Source organism: Fukomys damarensis, unplaced genomic scaffold (assembly GCF_012274545.1).
Source record: "Fukomys damarensis isolate Sample0158 unplaced genomic scaffold, DMR_v1.0_HiC HiC_scaffold_35, whole genome shotgun sequence".
Lineage (NCBI taxonomy): Eukaryota > Metazoa > Chordata > Mammalia > Rodentia > Bathyergidae > Fukomys > Fukomys damarensis.
Window position 1 is genome coordinate 42920224 of NW_022900947.1, and position 13573 is coordinate 42933796.

Consider the following 13573-nt stretch of genomic DNA (forward strand, 5'->3'; position numbering starts at 1 on the left):
AGACACTGCTGAACCAAATCTAACTGCTGCCGGGAAGTTCGTCGCTCTGTTTCCCAAAGCAAAGAAAGACCGATGGTTCTGCAAAGCTGTGAAATGAAGGATCCGAGGGTTTGCCTGGGAACATTCTGACTGCCAAGCAGCCCATTGTCCTCATTTAGTTAGATCTTCTCAAGCAGGGTGAAGAGGATCTGTTTCTCTCCAAGTTCAGTAATTGACCAGGTTATGCACACATCACGTAACTTAGAAACAAATCTGTGTCATCACTTTAGTCTGTTCACGTTGCTATGACAAACTAACACCACCTGAGCAGACCTTTCCTTCTCACAGTGCTGGAGGCTGAGGAGCTGGGTGTGTGGAGTGGGCCTGCCCTCTGGTTCAAAGATGGCAGTAGGTGGCCGCCTTCTTGCTCTGTCCTCACACAGAGGAAGGGCTAGCTGGCCTCTGGGATCGCTCTTATAAGGGAGCTAATCTTTTTTTTTTAAGTTATAGGAATTTTTATATGGTTCATAGGTAAATAATAAAATAATATACACATTAGGAAAGAGGTCCTGGTTTGAATTTACTCAAGACAAATATATGTATATGCATAAAATATCATATATTTGTGCATAAATATACCTGAAGTAGAGCTTAAACTTCTACCTAGTTTAAAACACCTTGTTATACAAAAGTACAAATTTAAATGAAATACAGCAAGAAATAAGAGATAATCATGATTAGAGTTTAAATGGACACTAAACATTCCATTATATAAAAATGAATAATGATAATTAATCTCTGCTTCTGGTATACAGTGCTTTGGTGTCTACCCTCCTTGCAGAAGATGGAGTTTTGTTTTTGTTTTTGTTTTGGTTTTTTTGAGACAGGGTCTCACTATGTATTTGAGACTGGCCTGGAACTCACTATGTAGCCCAGGCTGGTCTCAAACTCACAGTGATCCTCCTGCCTCAGCCTCCCGAGTGCTGGGATTGCAGGAGTGAGCCACCACGCCTGGCAGTTTTTAAAAAAGCGGATTATAAGTGACATTCCATTTTCCAACAGCGGCATGCTCTTTGAAGACTTTCCCAATGGCGCCCTAAGGCGCTTTAAGCCATGTTCTGTTTGTGCTACAAAATGATTACTTGGTTCAAGGTAGAACCCAGAGATGGGGTTCCTGTGATGCAATTCAATAAGCAAAGCATAATTTGAACAGAATTCTTTATAGAAATATGGCAATTTAGTATAACGAAAGATATATACATACAATAATGAATCTACACGATAGGGCAGGGACTGGCAATATTTTTCTGTAAGGGACCAGAGAGTAAATATTTTAGGCTGTTCAAGTTTGCCATGGTGTTGTGAAAGTTGATCCAGAGGATTGCATTCATGAATAAATGTGGCCATATTCCAACTACATATAACAAAAACAGGCAGCAAGCCCGTCTGACTCTGTGCTGAAGTTTATTAATCTCTGTGCACTTTGCTTCTCCTAAGCTCCCTAACTAATATAAAGACTGTTAATAAACAAATTAATGCGAAGATTAATGAATGAGTAAATAAACTAGTTTAAAATTAAAAGATATTTAACTGGGCAAGGTGGTGCATGCCTGTAACCCCAGCACTTGGGAGGCTGAGGCAGGAGGATCACTGTAAGTTCAGACCAGCCTGGGCTACATAGTGAGTTCCAGGTCAGTCTCAACTACATAGTGAGACCCTGTCTCAAAAAAAAAAAAAAAATCAAAAGATGTTTAACTAGATTATTCTCTAGTGAGGTATTTTGGTCTAAAATAGACAAGTTTAGGTGTTTTATTATTATTAAAATGAGTTTCATGTGCTTGGATCCTAATAAGGGTGCTAATATTATTGTGATCTAATCATTCCCTGCAGGCCCATCTCCTAATATCTTCACCTTGGAGGTTAGGATTTCAACATGTGAATTTCAGGGTAGACAGCTTTCATATCATAGCAAACACTGATGGTAACTTAGATGTCTTTGGAAATTTAGCAGCACACAACGGAACCAAGTCAGGAAGAAGTGATGTAACTTCACTTGCTTCCACTTTGACTTTCACTTTTCCTGCCAGTGGTCTGCCAACTTCTCACCCTTTCTCTTGGCATGGCGAAGCAAGCTCCTCCGCCAGCAGTCAAGGAAATGCTTGTTTCTTTAACATCAGGGGAAAAAACTCAAATCAGGTTCATCTCAATATCAAGTCCGCAGGACGTTAAGTGCTGCAGCTTGAAAAGCGTGGGTCCGTGAGCCGCAGGGATCTGCCCTGCAGATTTCACAAGGGAGGAAGTAGGCTCGGCTGACACGCACTGCACTCTGGAGACCATGGCAGGCACGAGCAGAAACAGAATATTGAAAAGAATATTGTGAATATTGAAAAGAAACTGATTCGCTTGCACTGCTGGAACTGCTATCTTAGATTCAACATAAGTTAAAAAAAACACAAATCAGCAACATCAGCAATTCTTGGGGGATTACAATCTTTAAATTTGTGATACGCACCCCTATCTGATATGTATGTTTAACTAGTGAGGGGGGTTTTGTTGTTGTTGTTGTTGTTTAGTACTTTGACATGTCAACCTGTTTCCTCCTTCACTTGGGTTTCGGCAGTGACTTTTACAAAGCATTCCACAAAAACTTCCTTATGAACTTTAAATTTTGATTTATAAACACTTAGGAACACAGGAAACATGCTGATTCTTTTTAGGGGGGTGAAGTAAGGCAAGCTGCCTTGCAAAGAAGACGGAAATAGGAAGGCTAAGCCCGCCTGCCCACCTCACCTGTTCACAGGCTTCCCTTCCCATCCCTACTCCTTCCCACTCCTCTCTCGCTGCTAAAATGATCCCTCGGTCTTCTGGCCAATCTCCCTCCAGGGTGGGACACGCTGCCGGAAGGAATGTTGCCAGAGGTCCCTCCTTCCGAGGAAGGGGTGCAGGTGGGGTGGAGCCCGGCAGCCTCCTCTCTCCAGGCTTCCTGTTTCCTTCCCTCAGGCCTGCATGGAAATCTCTGCCAGTGCCTTCCTTGTTTCTGCAAGTGACAGAATTAGCTACAAGTTCACTCACTGTCGTTTCTGCTGTGGTGGGCTGAATGTCCACTCAGATTTCATGCGTTCTAATCCTAACCCTCAGGGTGGTGGTATTTGGAAGTAGGGTGTTTGGGAGAAGATAAGGGTTAGAGGAGGTCAAGGGGGGCTCTCATAATGGGATTTGTGCCCTTCTAAAACAAAGAAAGCAACATGAGCTTGTTCTCTCTGCTCCTCCTCATGTGAGAACGAACACAGCAAGAAGGCAGCCGTCAGCAACCCAGGGGGGACACTGTCACCAGACACCAAATCTGCCAGTGCCTTGACCTCTTCCTTTATATTACTGCAAATGTCACTACATTCCAGCAGCCTCTCATCTTAGGTGGATAAGAACAGGTAGGGGACAACACTTTGGCTGCCAAGAGGGAAACAGAAGCTGAAAAGGAACAGTGACGCTCAACAACTGGGCCACACACACCGAGAGGTCAGACTGGAGATTTTATTCAAGGAGTGGGAGCAGAGAGAGAGAAAGAGGAGAGAGAGAAAGTGCAGAGGTATTCATGAGCTAATTAGGAAGGCCCTCCTGTCAGGTTTAGGCGGGCCGCTCTTAACCTATCACGGGCTATGTTACGTGATGATGTGGTTTTAAGGGAAAGGAAACTTAAAACAATGGTTTTAGGGGTAGAAGAACCCGGAAGTCCAGCCCCAAATGGCGGTGTCGCAAAATAACATGATCGATTCCCTAACAGAAGTTGAGCAGCACATCTCTCAAGCTCTTTAGAAAGGGAGGTGGCCCCTCTGGCAGCCCCTTGTGCTTTCTCCTTCCCCTTTCTTGTTTGTGTGTATGAAGCATTTTCACACAGCATACGCCCCACGTATCACAGTTTACGCAAGTCATCCCTCGCGCACTGACGGATGAGTTCTGACAAAGGCGTCGTCGCTCAAGCATCACACAAAGAGGGCCACCGTGCCAGAATCCGTGGGACCATTCCTGTGCACGCAGTCTGTCTTCGACCCAGCTGTCACGCGCTGCAGGACCGTCCATTCAAGATCTGGTCTCCATCCTCAGCGTGGGAGAGCGCTGAGCACAGGCTAGGGGGGTAGGGGCCGTTGTGGGTGGGAAAGCAGACCTGAAGAAAGAGAAGGGCCCTGCCCAGACTGGTGATGAGAATGTGCCCTGAGACTACTGTTCAATTCTCCACGCTTTAAGGTGGAAAAAAGAGGAAAGGATGGGACATAGAAGAATCCGTGCAAACAGTGACTGCCGTAAGAAACTGCGGTAGGGTGCGTGGCACTGACCGCTTCAGGAACCCGAAAACTCTGAACCCCGGGGTCTTCTGTCTTATGGGGCTTGACTTCACTCCCGGGAGCTCAGCTGTCCGAGCGCACAGCAGCCAGCCTCTGTGGATGATGAAGTCGGTTCACTGCTTCCATGGCTATCCAGGAAGTTGGGTGAGAGCCCCTGGCCTTGCTTGGTGCCAGGAGCCTTCGATCTCGATCCAAACACCCAGCTCCCCTTCTGGTTACACTGTCGGAGCTCTGAGCTCCACCCCGCTTTAGTGCTGTCTGTACACAGCTGTCCCTTCTAGGATCCAGTAAACCTAACTTCCTGCTTAGATTCTATTTTTCCAGGGGGGCAGATTTGTTAGCTGCCTGCTTCCTATAAATAGAGGTGGATAAAATTAAGTGTGGCATAAAGTCGTTTGTGTGTGTGTGTGTGTGTGTGTGTGTGTGTGTGTGTGTGTTATTTTGAGCTTTTTGGAACTGAGCTACATCCCCAGAACTTTTGTGTTTAGAAACAGGGTCTCACTAAGCTGCAAAATGCCCAAGTTGGGCTCAAACTTGTCATCCTCCTGCCTCAGCCTCCCAAAGTATAATATATCTGTTCTCTGAAAGAAGTTTTTCAACAGAAGCCTAAAGGAGGAGTATGGTAGACTGTGACACTGGTGGCCCGGATGAGCCATCTTCCTTGTTTAGTCCCCTCCCTTTGAATTTCAGTGGCCCTATGCCCTGCTTTAATCTGCAGAATGAGGTAAAAGTGACTCTGTCTGTTGGGGGTCCTGGAAGCAGCTGCCTTCACCCCCTGGGAAAGGGCACCACTCTGAGACCACTGTGCTGCAAGAAAGTCCACACTAAGCTTTTCGTGTTTTGTCACAATGACCAAAGACTGCAGTGCTGTCTTACACTTAGGACTTGGAACTAGATAGACTCAGGAGGAAACTTAGTGTTTCTTCACACACAGAAAGAGTGTGAATCCACGCCAGAGAGAACTCGTGGCTGTACAGTGGCCTGTGAATGCTGTCTGTGTCTCGCAAGTTTCCCTTTCTCTCTCTCTACCTCCTCCTTCTAATGTGGGTCTGGATCTGCCTCTGCTCTACCGGCCACCATTAACAAGCCCTCTTCATCTCTCAGTACCCAAATCCATCTGGGCTTTGTGGACCATGAAAAGTATAATCATTCTATAAAGTTTCTCATCAATACCACAGTCCATAAAGAAGATGTGGTTTTTCTATAAAATGGAATACTACTCAGCCATAAAGAACTAGAAATTAGATTCGTTAATACGGAAATGGATACATATTGAGGATATACTCCTAAGTGAAATAAATAAATCACACATGTGTAAATACCAAATAGTTTCTCTGGTGTGAACAAATTATAATAGTACATAAGATCCTAATGAGATAATTGACAATGTGAAGTAGGAAGAAAGGGGCTAAACAGTGGGAAGGGTAGGGGAAAGGTAATAAGGGAAAGAAAAAAGTAGGAGAAAATGAAAAAATGGAAATAAAGCATTTGTAAATGGGGAGGGGACGAGGGGGTGAAGGGAGTATGGGGACAAGGGGAAAAATGAGAACCAAGACCTGTCATGTAGAGGTACAGGATCCCAATGATGAATGTAACTGTACTGCATACCTAAAATGTACCAATAAACTCAATGAGAGAAAAAAAGGAAATAAAAAAATACCGCAGTCCTCACGGGTGGTCTTTTCTTGTCCCATTCCCATAGTAATTCTTGGGAGGAAAACTGATTTAGCCATTAGCCATTTTATATCATCATTTCTCTTATTGTCTTGAGCTAATATACAAGAGCACATTGATTTAAATTTATGAGGCTTTCAGGTTTGTTTGTTTGATTTGTTTTGTTGTTGGTACTGGGGATCGAACTCAGGCCCTTGCGCTTGCGAGGCAGGTGGCAGAAACACTGAGGTAAGTCCCCAACCCTGGGGTTTTGTCTTTGTTTGTTGCACGTTTTTTGAGACAGGGTCTTGCTGTGTAGTACAGGCTGGTCCTGAATTCACTATGTAGCCCAGGCTGGCCTTGAACTCAAAGTGATCCTCCTGCTGGAGATATAGGTATGTGCAGCCATGCCCACCTGATTTAATTTTATACCAATCTATTTCTTGTTCCCTGAATCAAAATGCAGCATATCAAGGACAGGAACATGTGTGATTTCACTCAGCAAAAAGGCGTGCCCGGTGCAGTGGTACACGCCTATGATCCCAGCAAATTGGATGACTGAGGCAGGATGATCATAAATTTGAGTTTAGCCTGGTAATTTAGTAAGACCCATCTCAAATTTAAAAAAAAACAAAACAACTTTAGAAAAGAGGCCAGGGACGCAGGTGAGTTGTAGAGTATCCTGGGTGGTTAAATCCTTTAGTATTGTTTAAAAAAAAAAAACTGTTGATTTCAACCCTCTTTATCAATTCTCTTAGATCAAGTAACCGAATATTTATGTTTTCTTCTTAAGCTTCCATTTCCTGTCTATAACAGTTTTAAACTTTTGCCAGAGACTGAGGGAGTCCCTGGGACCTTTAGTTGTCGACATAAGGGAGGCCCGCGTGAGCTGAGCTGGGCTGGCCACCCTGCCTGCGGGGTTATTGCCACATGGATCCCCAGGGGCCCCACCCAGGGTTGCCCAATCCTATTTCCCATAAAGTGCTTCCCGCACACTTTGAAGTTCAAACAGGCGATTCCCTAAACAAGTTTCACTATCATTTAAATTTTATAGCGAGGTTTTTGAAAACCATTTGTGGTAATTACACATTACGGTAATGGAGTTTGTTTTCACAGGAGCAGCTGTAAACAGGAAGGCTAAATACTTGCTGGCTTTTCTCCACTGTGGCTTTGGAGGGAAGCTGTACACGGCAAACACACGCCGTCCACCCAGAGAGGCCACTGTGTCCCCTCCCAGCCCTTCACTGGGGCCATCAACAGAGCTTTGCTTACTGCGCACCATACTGGAACATTCTGTGCCCGTCAGTCTTACGTGAATTCTCAAAGACAAGGACTGGTACATGAGATGTATTGAAAAATACTGCGACAGTTTAAACTTTTCTTTAACGTCTTATGATAAAAGACACATTAGCCTGGCATGGTGGCGCAAGCCTATAATCCCAGCCCTTGCGAGGCTGAGGCAGGAGGGTCGCTGTGAGTTCCAGACCAGCCTGGGCTACATAGTGAGTTCCAGGTCAGTCTCAACTACATAGTGAGACTCTGTCTCAACTCCCCCACAAAAAAAGACATATTACCATTAATCTCCCTCAAAATCGCCCCCCTTGCCTTGAACACACGTGTCGCATCACTGTGGCAGCTTGCTGGGGCAGCTGGGGAGTTCCTCTTTCGTAAGCGTCCTTATTTGCACTGCGATGGTTATTGCTGAATCAATGCTCTGAATCCATTTCAAACATTCACATCTCGTGGTCATTTTGACTTTAGGGAGGAACCAGAAGTTGCGCCGTGCCAGATGCAGTGAGTAAGATGGGAGAGGACACGCCACGATGTTTGTACAAGCCTGCTTCCCTCGGGATGGCACTCCGCAGCAACATTCACTGTAGTTTTAAACTTTCTTTTTTCTTTCTGGTGCTGGAGATCGAACTCAGGTCCTCAGGCTCGCGAAGCAGGCCATGGAACCACTGAGCTAAGTCCCCGGCCCTATTCACTGTATTTTTATCACACCTCACGAAGACATGAAAGAGGCCTTCCAGAGCTGCCTCGGACAGTGTCAGCAGTGATGGGATAAGTGTGTCTGAAGCCAGGGGCCGAATGCTTTTACAGCGATAAATATTTCCTATTTAAACCTTCACTGTCTATTTTGATCATGCCTCATTTATGTGGCAACTTTTATGAAGCACACATGATAAGCCGGAGAGTGCTCTCTGCTTCTGCACGTGTGTTAATTGTCATGTGAACTTTGTCAGGTGCGATTTTTTCTTTCGGTGCAATCATCATTGCTCTTTTCCACATGAGGACATTGAGGCACCAAGTGGTTAAGCAACTTGCAGAAGTAGCAAGAGGCGGAGCTGGAATTTGCAACCAGGCAACCTGGCTCCGGAATGTATTGAATTACTATGCTACATCAGCCTGTGTATCCACGACACCCACCCTGTCCCCGGCATGGAATAGATTCTGAGTAAATTAAGAAGTGATTCCCATTTGTACAACTACAGTGCTTTAGTACATACGTGGGAACTTCTAATATAAAAACACTGTCACATTTTTCAAAACATGTATTAAACCGTGCAGGGGATAATACAGCTGAATTTTGAGGTCTAAAACAGTGGCACAGTTCTCATAAAATAATCAACCCCATTTACTCTGATTCTGTGTCTGATAAGCATAGTGTTAGATATGTCTCTCAAATGTTATGTGCTGGAAACGTACTCCCCAAGCTCATGTTCATAGTGTTTGGAGGAAGGACTTTGGGAAGTAATTGGGTTATAGGACTCTACTTGCTTGAATAGATTAATGGGTGATGCAAGAAATGGCTTCCTTAGAAAGCAAGCTCTTGGGCTGGGGGTTTAACTCAGTGGTGCCACCACCTGCCTAAGGTCCTCGAGTCTGATTCCCGGTACCAAAAAAGAAAAAAAAGAAAAAGAGAACAAAGCTCTCCCTGGTATGCTCACCACATGATGCCCTGCACTGTGTCAGCAATCAACAGTGCTGTGCTACTAAACTCCTAGCTTCCAAAACCACGAGTTTAAAAACTTCTCTCCTCTATAACTTACCTAGTGTCAGGCATTTGTCATAGCAACAGAAACAGACTAAGACAACAAACCAACTTAAAATCGCTAAATTCTTAGTTCAGTAAATCTTACTACTAGGAATGAGGTGCCCTGGATACAATTTTCAAACACCATTAGAAATATCAAGTGTTCTTAGCTCTTACATACTGTGATGGAGTTTTTTGTTGTTGTTTGTTTGTTTTGGGGTTTTGTTTGTTTGTTTTTTGAGACAGGGTCTCACTATGTAGTTGAGACTGACCTGGAACTCACTATGTAGCCAAGGCTGGTCTCGAACTCACAGCAATACTCCTGCCTCAGCCTCCTGAGTGCTGGGATTACAGGCATGAGCCACCATGCCCAGCTTGTGATGAAGTATGAAAGGTGAACAGTTGTGAAAACATGTATTCAATATGGTTTTATAAGGAATTGAGACAAGCAAAAGACTTGAGCGAGAGTATAGGAAGGAGTGTTCTTAGATCTGTTTTATGAAGTGTAAAAGCTCTTGGAAAATCTTAGGAGAGGTGCTCAAGGGAATCTGTTACAGGCTTAATGGTCACAACCTTCCAGAAATCCCACGTTGATTTCTTAATTCTCGGTTCCTCATACAGTGAGCATTTGGAGGTAGGGTCTTCAGAGAGACTTAATGAAGCTCAAATGAAGTCATTACTGTGGGTCTAACTCACCATGACTGGTGCCCTTATAGGATAAGGGATCGTGGACTCAAGGTCACAGCGGGAAGACCGTGTAATGATACTGAGGGAAGATGGCTATTGACCAGCCAGGAGAGGCCCAGAAGAAAACAAGCCTGTGGACATCCTGGCCTTGCACAGACTCTGTAACTGTGAGGAAATATGTGTCTGTTGTGTAAACTTCCCAGGCTGTGCTTTGTTTTGGCAACCGTGACAAATTAATGTAGGGCCTGGTCAGACATGCATTTTGTTAAAGGACTGTTTTATGGACAGGGCTGCTTATCTTGTGTGAGCATGTGATTTCTGGAATCTTTTTGCCTGAGGTCTGCTTGGTCTGGAAAACTTTTTATGGCAGTGGTTCTCAAGGCATCAGCCGTCTCTGAGGAAGTTATTAATAACACACATTCTCACACCCACCGCAAATGTCTTGAGCAGAAACTGTAGGAGTAGGGCTCTGCAATCTGTGCTTTAACAAGCACTCCAGGAGAACCACTACTGAGGGCGGTAGGGACTCATTTGCAGGAAAAGGGATGGAGTTCACCATGGTAAGTGATATAAGCCAGGCTCAGACAAAGATCCCAAGTTCTTCCTAATATGCAGAACTAAGAGAGAGGGACAGAGAGGCAGAGAGGTGACATGGAAGTAGAAGGGGGAAAGTAGAGGGAGAACAGGGATGAGGAGGAAGAGGGGGAGAGGGAGGGAAGGGCTAGGCAGGTAATGGGAGTGGGAACATCAGAAGTATGCTACATAGGCATACGTGAATCAGCCAAGTGAAACCCAGAAATCTGTATAACTGATACAGCAATGCCTGGGTTCAAGCCTTGGTTCAATTCAGCAAACAATTTGGTTCACAAACAAAAGCACCCAGCAAAATTTTGCTGCATGGGGTGACAAACACGATTGTGGCCACCTTCTTCACACAAACACAAATGCGTCCATCTTCCCAAAAATCATTAAACAAAATAAGTTCATAAAATGAGGTGCCCCTCGCAAGCACAAGGTCCCAAGTTCGATCCCCAGTACCAATACATACATACATGCATACAACGAGGTACCATTGTATATAGCAGCTTAAAAAACTAACTTTGTGGAGGTTTTGCTGAATTTTATGTTAAAAGGAGAGTGAATATATAAAACTAGTTGACTTGATTACTGTAAAATGAACCAAATACAAGGGTGCTAGCCAGCTTTCCATTACTGTGACATACACCTGAGATGATCACTTATAAAGGGAGAAGGTTGCTTTTAGTTAGTTTTGAAAATTTCTGTTTGTGATCAGTGGAGACTTCCTACAAGCATTAGCAGGCTGCATCCAGAACACACCCCACTCCCCTGATGTGCCTGCCCCTGGGATCTGAGACCCCAGCCTGATACCTGCAGTGCCTCAAGGAGCCGACGAGGTGTCCTTGACACCAGGCACTGGGGAGCAGATCCGCGGTGCTAGGCCCAACAGTAGGGCAGCACTGCAGAAGTACTGGTGGAGGGGGTGTCCCTGCCGGGCTCAGCCCACACCAAGCAGGCCTGGGAAATCCTAGGTCTTCTGGGGGCCCTGGTGCTCTGCTCAGAGGCTGCCTCCTCGGCACACCAGTTATGCCTTGGCCCTTCATATGACCTGGTATTCCTTAAGGACTGGTTCTGAGACTCCCTTCCCAAGGAGCTCCCTGCATACCTCTTTCTCTGAATACCTGCTTCTCCTGTGAAAGTTGCCAGAATAAAAATGGGGTCACTCGTGTCAACATAACAAAAGTAAATAAAGGTGCAAAGTTATGAAGGGAGAGTTCTCATGCACTGTTCATTGCCCCATGGTAACTCTTGCAGAAGGCTGCCACAAGCTTGTACAGAGGCTGCCTCAACTTTGTGCAGGGAATAGGAGACTTATAGCAAAGGGTCCCAGAACTGTGGATAAATGGCCAGTATTTGAGACAGACAGGTTAAAATCTATGGGAATTGGAGTGAATGAGTGGGGGTAAATGGACATAAACATTGAACTGTCTGCAATATTGACAGGGAGATAGTGGAGAGTGGTATTAAATAGGTGTTGTAGCCTTTTTTGAGATTGGGTTATCTGGTTTACCACTTGGAAATCTATCCCTTTATAGGGAGATGGAGTGGTGGGTCTCAAAAGTCTCGCTAGTGCCTGTTCACTGACTGCCTCTTTTGGTTATTCTTTTCTGCTGGGTATTTAAGACCAAGTTAAAGTGAGACCTGTGTTAATCAGTATGAACCTCTTGCTATCTGTCAAGGTCAGTTAAGTCTCTTTAGGAATTATTTTGGAACAGTGCATAGAGACTCTCAGCTCCTCTGTATTAGCTGTTAGGATGGGTCATGGCCTTACTTGACCAAGTTGCTTTCAGCGAAAGTGTGGGAGATTTTTTTTCTCTTAGTGGCCCTCCATTAGCACACATTACATTTGTCCTCTGGTGTCCAGCAATCTCCCTGCTCAGGAGGTTGGATGCCTTACCAAGGTGTAAAGTGTTGTAGTAAAGGTTCCTTCATACCTTGGATCTTTGATGACCTTGGAGGGCCATGGCCAAAATTGGTGGCCTTCTTAGCTCAGTTACCTTTTGGTGCTGGCCTCTGCACTTTGGTGGCTGAACACCCAGAAGAGAAGATCAGTGACATCAGTAGTACAGCAGGAGCTTAGCTATCATAACTTTATCTGGATAGCAAGCATCCTGGAATCTCCAACCAGTAATCTCAGTGGGACCTCCAAAATGATATAGCGGTGGGGGGGGAATGTAACTTCCCAACCTGCTAGATATCTGAAACGCGAGTTTGTGTTCTCTAAAATCGAAGTTCTAGGAACGATGACAGTTAAGAGTAGGAAAATTTTGTTGAAAGAAAGCTTTTGTCTAAGAGAGACAGGAGGGGGACTGGAAAGTGGGTTGCCCTGGTTTTTCTTATATGAAAAAACAAAAGTATAAATAAATAGCAAAATAAAAGATACATCATGGGTGGTAGGGAGAGAGATCTTTTTCAAAAGAGGAGAGCAAGAGATGTAGGGAGGAAAAGCGGGGAGGGGAAGGTAAAGGAATGAAGATGTGTTTTCTGCACAAGGAATGTAAACATTACGTACTGTAACATGTACTAATAAAAAATAAAACTAAAAAAACAGGATGGAGTCAGAATGCTGTGCTCATTACTTGATAATAAAGAAGGTCATGTCACCTATTTCAGACTATTTCCCAAACCATAAAATAATTCAACTAACAGATCAAAGGCTCAGCCATCATGAATTGAACCCTGAGTTCCTATAGAAAGAAGGCTGCCACAAAAATTACCCGAAAAAGTAAAACATTCCAGGTGTGGCGGTGTAACCCCAGCACTCAGGAGACTGAGAAGGAGGATCATAAACTCAAGAGCAACATGGGCTATGGTGAGAGTTCAAGGCCAGCCCAGACTGCATAGACAGGCTGTCTCAAAAAACCAAAAAATAAAAAAAAAAGAGAGAGAGAAAGAAAAAGAAAACATAGCAAAATAACATCAACAAAATAAATTCCAGGCATTTATGAAGTATGTAAAACCACACAGCCCTAAAAACTACATTGCAAATATTCTTTTTAGGAATTTTTTTTAAATGTAGCTTACTTAGACTTGTTGCTAAGCTAACAAAAATACACAGTCTGTGAGAAGAACTTTTCTCCATAGAAGTAAATCATGCTCTGGGGGGAAAAAAACAGAATTATTTCCCCTCCAAAGACCTCCAAGGCACAGAGAACATCCAGGTCATCTGCCTTACAGATGTATAATGCTGATTTTTTGTTTCACTGTAATGGGATGGACCATTGCATCGACACCTCCAAAGGCTCTGGGTGCTGAATGCCTGTCCTGAGCCTCTTTGTTTCTCCTTCAGAAAGGAATTTGT